Below are 7,625 nucleotides of genomic sequence, written 5' to 3'. Positions count from 1 at the left end.
AAACAAAGCTAAGAGTCAGATGCTCAACCAACTTAGCTGCCAGGCACCCCAGGATTTTTAATTTTGAAGTAATCTCTACATCCACATGGGGCTCAAACTCACAAACCTGAGATCAAGAGTTACACACTCTACCAACTGAGCCAGTTGGGCACACACCTAGTTTTGTCTCTCTTTGAGCCTCATATAATTGGAATACACCATATGCATTCTGTGTCATATTTCTTTCACTTGACTTTGAGATTCATCTGTGTTCTTGTGTGCATGAATCATTTGTTCCTTTTTCTTGTTGAGTAGCATTCCATTGTATGAACGTATCACAGTTCATTTACTCATTTCCCTGTTGATGGACATTGGAGTTATTTGCAGTTTTTAACTATGATGACTAAAGCTACTAAGAACATTCTTGAACATTCCTAGTGGACATTTTTTTTTTATTTCCTAGGAGTGGAACTGCTGGGTCATTGAACAAGTGAATATTTAACTTTATAAGAAACTGTTAAATGGTTTATCTAAGAAGTTGTGCCATTTCATGCTCCCACCAGCAGTGTATGAGAGTTCCAGTTGCTCTAGCCTTGCCAATATTTGGTATTGTTAGTCTTTTGGAGTTGTCAGTGGGTGTGAAATTGTATCTCATTATGTTTTTAATATGCATTTCCCTGATGACTAAAGATACCGAGAATCTTTCATGTGCTTATTCATATCTTTTCTTTTGTGAAGTGTCTGTTCAAGTCTTTTGCTATATTTTTTCAAGATTTTATTTATTTGACAGAGAGAGAGACAGCAAAAGAGGGAACACAAGCAGGGGGAGTGGGAGAGGGAGAAGCAGCTTTCCCAGTGGAGCAGGGAGCCAGATGTGGGTCTCGATCCCAAGACCCTGGGATCGTGACCTGAGCTGAAGGCAGCTGCTTAACAACAGAGCCACCCAGGTGTCCCTATTTCTTTTTTTTCTTTTGTCTTTTTTTTTTTTTTTAAGATTTTATTTTTTTATTTATTTAACAGACAGAGATCACAAGTAGGCAGAGAGGCAGGCAGAGAGAGAGGAGGAAGCAGGATCCCTGCTGAGCAGAGAGCCTGATGCGGGGCTCGATCCTAGGAGCCTGGGATCATGACCTGAGCTGAAGGCAGAGGCCTTAACCCACTGAGCCACCCAGGCGCCCCCAGGTGTCCCTATTTCTTAAAATTGATTTGAACCTGCAAAATTCTTTGTTGCCAAGGTTACAGACACAGGATCCAGAAGCCAACCTGGAATTCACCTGGCCCTGGCACACAGGTTCAAGGCCAGGTGTCTATACTCAAAGCATCTGAATGTACTCTGGAGTTAAGCTACATAGGATTATGCAAGTGTTGCAAATTGTGTCATTTGGCTTTGGATATGAGACGGTGCACCTGGACAAAGAGCAGAAATTCTGAATATTATACTACAGTGGTGGTTCTCAATCATGGATACAAATTATAATCACCTAGGGAATTCTCATTCCTCAGAGATTCTGATTTAACTGGCAGAGGTGCAGTCTGGGCATTGGGAGTTTTAAAAGCTTTCCAGATGATTCTAACATGCAGCCAGAGTTGAGAATCACTTGTCTAAAATGAAAGACATTCATTCGTTACTGGCATCTGCTATCCTGTTTTTGCTAAACCATCAAGCTAATTTATGAAACATTTTAAACTCCTTTTTCAAATAGCTAAATTGTTTGGAGAAGCTAGAGATTTTAATTCATTTATCAGTATAAAGCATCAAACTGCAGAATACGGATCTTGATCAATTACTCTTCTTTACTGGCTTCGTGATTTTCTCAAACCCTCATCTCAACTATAATAATCATGTTTGAAATAAATGAGGACTTCACCTTCACAATTTGAGATACATTCACTCAGCAGTTAAAATATGTAAGAATTCTCTTTATTTCTTGTCTTAAGCTGATGTGGAGACATCCCATGTATTTGTAACTAATTACCAAGTTCCATCCCCCAAAAAGCCAGACTTCAAATTTGGAAAAGGTTATGCAGAAGTGATAATCTAGGGTACAGGTCAGCAAATTCTGGCCCATAGTCCAAATCCTTCCCACGGCTAAATCCAGTCTACTGATTGTTTTGTAAACAATGTGTAAACTGTGAACATCTTTAAATGATGGAACAAGTTAAAATGAGAATAAAGATTATATGAAATTACAATGAAAAATTATATGAAAATTCAATTTCAGTTTCCATAAGGTTTTACTGGAACAATCACTCTTTCATATGCATAATCATTTACTTACATATTGTTTATATCTGCTTTTGTACTCTAGTGTCAGAATTAAGTAGTTGCAACAGAAACTAAGACCCACAAGCCTAAAACATCTACTATCTGGGCTTTCACAGAAAAGATTAGCTGACTACAGGGCTAGAATAGTAGTACATAATAGAACTTACGATTTGTTTGGGCAATCTGAAGGTAGAGGGTTGACCTCCTTCCAGGTGAGAGCCCCAGAGAGGGGCTGCATGGTAAGTCTAGGTGCCAGGTTCTCAGCCTGGTTCTCAGACCTACAGCATCAGCGTCACCTGGGAGCTTGCCTGAAATGTACATTCTCCAGCCTCACTCCAGACACCCTGAATCAGAAGCTTTGGGAGTGGGGCCCAGCACTTGGCATTTGAGCAATTCCCCCAGGTGGTGCTAAAGCAGGGAGAAGCCAGGCAGGCAGGGCTTCAGACCGCAGCCTGAAGTCCTGTGACTCTGCCTAGCATTGCCGAATGATCCCACACACCTAACAGGGGCACTGAAGTAGCTGGAAGAGAGCTGAGCTCAAAGTCACATGATTGGGATCAAAGGAAGATGTGATAGCAAAGCTTGGAACTAGGCCTGAAGACCAGCTGGGGAGAAGCACGCTTCAGTGATGCTAACACTTAGAAGCCACACAGATGAAAGAGGCAGGATCCCCAAATGAGTGAGATTGTTTTTCGCCATACTACAGAAATAACAGAAGTGAAGGTACAGGAAAAAATAAAGTTTAACTTCTTTTTTCCCCTCAAGCTTAACTGAGGCATAATAGACAACTATAAATTGTAACATTTAAGGTGTACAATGGGATGATCTGATACATGTATATGAACGGTCCCCCAATAATGGGTCCATGATTAAAGGAGCGAGACTGATACAAAGCGAAGGTCAAGCAAAGCTTTATTTCGAGCCAAGCATCAAGAACCAAACTGACCGGCCAGGGCCGTCTCTTCCAAAGAGGCGACCTCTCTCTGCCTTACAGACTAGCTTTTAAGGGCAAAGGCCATGTGGTTGGGCCTGGCCACCATAGGTGGCCAATGAGATTGTAACGCACAGAGAAAGCTGCACAGTCATGCCAGGTCACACATAAGTGACCAATTGAATTACATAATTCACCCTATGGATGTCTGAACTAACCTATCACCTTGGTCAGAATTGGCGCCCAAAAGGTGGGACTCACGCTCCTTGGTAGCTAGGGAGACAGTATGAGCACTCCACTGATTGGATGCCTCCACCTGGCCTGACCCACCCTTGTATTTGGGCTTTGTTACCTGGGGCTAGTTTCCCAGACTTGCTGTTAAGTAAGTTCCCTGAGGGGGGCAGGGTCAGTTTAAGTTTTACTACATAAACAACAAAATCACTGTTTAACCAGATGGAGCCGCTCTGGCTAAATAGGCCCTTAGAGTATACATTGTGAAATGATTACTATAATAAGTTAATGACTATATCCATCACCTCACATAGGAGGTGAGGATATTGTTTTGGCTGTACCAATTTACATTCCCACTAAAAGTAAACAAGTTTTCTCTTTTGTTCACATCCTCACCACATATTGTTTTATTATTATTATTTTTTGGTGAGAACAGTTAAGATTTACTCTCAAAATTTCAAGTGTACACTATAGTATTAGTAAATGTAGTCTGCATGCTGTACCTTAGATCCCCAGAATTTATTCATCTTACAATCCAGTCTATACCTTTTGACCAACACCTCCCTATTTCCCCTCCCCCTAGCCCCTGGCAGCCACCAATATACTCTCTGCTTCTGTGAATTGTATTTCCTAGATTCACATGGGAATGAGGTCATACAGTACTGGTCTTTCTGTTTCTGGTTTATTTCATAAATAAATTGAGCATAAAGTGTGCCAAATTTATCCGTATGTTGAAAATGGAAGGGTTTCCTTTTTCAATGCGTGAATAATATTCCCTTATGCATTTTCTAAACATTTATATATGTACATATATCTCACATTTTCTTTAGCTATGCATCAGTTGACACACACTTAGGTTGTTGCTGTATCTTGCTTATTGTGATTATATAACGCCACAATGAACCTGGGAGTGCAGATACTTCTTCAAGATTCTGATTTGAATTATTTGAATATACACCTACAAGGTAGGATTGTTGGATCATATGGTAGTTCTATTTTTAGGGTTTTTTAAAATATTTTATTTATTTATTTGACAGAGAGAGAGAGAAATCACAAGTAGGCAGAGAGGCAGGCAGAGAGAGGGGGGAAGCAGGCTCCCCACTGAGCAGAGAGCCGGATGCGGGGCTCTATCGCAGGACCTGGGGACCATGACCTGAGCTGAAGACAGAGGCTTAACCCACCAAGTCACCCAGGCACCTCCTATTTTTAGTTTTTAAAGGAATTTCCATATTTTTCTATAATGGCTGTACCAATTTACATTCCCACTAAAAGTAAACAAGTTTTCTCTTTTGTTCACATCCTCACCAGCACTTGTTATTTCGTGACTTTTTGATAATAGCTATCCTAACAGACGTGAAGTGATATGTAATTGTAGTAGGAAATTTGCATTTCCCTGATAATTAGTGATATTGAAACCTTTTTATATACCTGCTAGCCATGTGGATGTCTTCTTTGGAATAAAGTTTCACTTCTTGAAATACGAATATGTGAACTGAGATTTGTGCTTGCTGTATCATTAATAAATGTTGGTTGTTTGTTTTAGGGGAAATGTGGGGATATAGGAACTACTCTAGCAGAAAGTTTGAGATCCTATGCAGCCAGCTGGTGGTTAACTGTTGTGAAAGTATAAAAAGTATAAATGCCTGTTTTATAATGTATAATCATTCCTGGCCCCGTGAAGGCGACCTGGCCTTGGCCACCTCCCAGTAGACTCCCATCATTATACTTTCTGTCCACTCTTGTAGATGTTTCAATTTTTCCAAAATAATAAGTCTTGCTTTTTTTTTAAATTTTATTTATTTATTTGACAGACAGATCACAAGTAGGCAGAGAGGCAGGCAGAGAGAGAGAGGAGGAGGAAGCAGGCTCCCCACTGAGCAGAGAGCCCGATGTGGGGCTCGATCCCAGGACCCTGGGATCATGACCTGAGCCGAAGGCAGAGGCCCCAACCCACTGAGCCACCCAGGTGCCCCAAGTCTTGCTTTTTTAAAAAGGTTTCTTGAAAGAGTAATAATATTTATTTGAAAGAAGTCATGGTTATTTGTCCAATAAAATACTTACAGTCTTTACAAAAACATTTCAGTATTTTGTGGGTGAATAAAATACTAAAACTATTTTTGATGACTGAGATTTTGCTTGCATGATATTTTGTAGTGTGTTGTTATAGAGGGGCTGCTTTCCTCATTGTATTCTTCCTTCTTAGTACAGACAGGTCCCCATATTCATGTCTGTGCATTCATTGGGCCATGAAAATGCCTTTCTAGGGATTCTATCTGTTCATCACCACTGTATGATGGAGAAGGAGAATGGGAGGGAAGGAAGACCTTCCTGGTAGGTACCAGCAAACCACCATTGCAAGCAAGGTAAGGACGACCCAGAATCCTATAAGCAGGATTCTCTCTGTGGTTTCCCAGTTCACACAGTCCTAGCATTATCCACCTTGCACATCCACATAGTTCTCCAAGAATACTTCTTTGTGGGCATCTCTTAGTGATGGATGCCACTTCTCTTTCCAAGCTACTTCTCGGAGCAGTGAAAACTTAGGGGCTCCCCTTCAGGCTATTGGGGTCCTAAATGGTACCTGTGATTTGCAGGGGACTCGGGATTATATTAGGTTTTAGTAAACTTGTTGCAGCTGTGGCTTGATTCCAGTCTCCAGGAAGGCTTGCTGTGAGATGCGTTCTGCACATGGGTGGTCTGGTACGAAGGACAGCCATGGGAGGGGTCAAAAGAATTTCATAAACTAAATAAATGGGCTTGACAGGTCTTTCTTCAGAATTCCTTTTTTTAGATTCATTTCTCCAGCTGGAATGGATATGTTGATAAGGAGTCCAATCTTGGCCCGGAGGCCTGCTGACCAGGGTCTTCTAAATTGCAGTTTGCATGTATATCGTGATCACTGGAAATGGCTCAGCTATATAAGGCGGTCTTGCGGCAAGGTTTACTCAGTCTTTGCTTTACAGTCTACTTGCCAGAATTTTGGGAGTGATGCAGAATATGTGGTTGAAATTTGATGTGTAAGTTTTTATATTCATGTTGGAAAGTTAGTCCTGTAAAATAAGAATCTTGCTCTGAATTGCTAGGTCATGGGTTCTCAACTAGATTACATATTGAGATTGCCGAGGGACCCCAGGCCTGGGTCCATCCCTCACAGATTCTAATTGAATTGACCTGGTGTTTGACCCAGCCATCAGGAATTTTAAAAGTTCCCCAAGTCATTTAAAATTTTTTTTTAATTTTAGATTTTATTTGTTTGTTTGACAGAGAGAGAAAGCATGAGCAGAGGGAAGCAGCAGAGAGAGAGAGGGAGAAGCAGCTTGCTGCTGAGCAGGGAGCCTGATGCTGGGTTCGATCCCAGGACCCCGAGATCATGACCCAGGCCGAAGGCAGATGCTTAACTGAGTAAGCCACCCAGGCATCTCTCCCTAGGTGATTTCAATGTACAAACAAATTCATGAACCACTGATAACCTTTCTCATGCTTCAATCATTTTAGTGCTGAAGTTTCAGGATCCTATGAATGAGATAAATCCAAGGACTGAGATAATTTTCTTTTGAATAAAGTCAGATTTAAAAGCGAGAGCTGCATTGTTTTCCCAGCAGAAGGTCACGAGAGCTCAGAGCGGGCAGTAAAAGTCAGCACAGCCTAACAGGCCCTGTTATAAGGAGAAACTTCTTTTATTGACATATAAAAGACTAAAACCCAGACCAAATTATATAAAAATAAACCGCAAATGCCTAGGCCACATTTTAATTCCCAGAATTATGGTGTAACGGTGGAGAGAGGATGGGTTTTGGAGTTAGAGGTCCAGGTTTGGAGTCTGGTTTTTCCACTTAAGAGCTCTGGGATCTTAGATGAGTCATTTGACCTCTTTGAACTTTGATTGATTCATCTGAAAACTGTAAAAATGGTTACTGTAGTGGCTTTTTTGGGCAAAGATTAAATATGTTGATATGTGCCATACTTTTAATTATAATACATGGCACTTATGATATAATTATGATTGATAAAAAATTAGAAATATTTGCCATCTGAGCAGCAGCCAACTCACCCCAACTGATATTTAAAGAGCATCTTTGATGTAATATTCCTATACATATCAATTTTATTTTCATAATTTCTTTGTTTTTGTAGCAGAAATTGCAAGCATGCACAAAAGCAGAAAGAATCGTGTAATTTGGTGCTTCTCAAGCTTTAGTGTTTCTGTGATTCACCTGG

The sequence above is a fragment of the Mustela erminea genome, chromosome 12 (genome assembly GCF_009829155.1).
Source record: "Mustela erminea isolate mMusErm1 chromosome 12, mMusErm1.Pri, whole genome shotgun sequence".
Lineage (NCBI taxonomy): Eukaryota > Metazoa > Chordata > Mammalia > Carnivora > Mustelidae > Mustela > Mustela erminea.
This window is presented reverse-complemented; position numbering follows the sequence as displayed.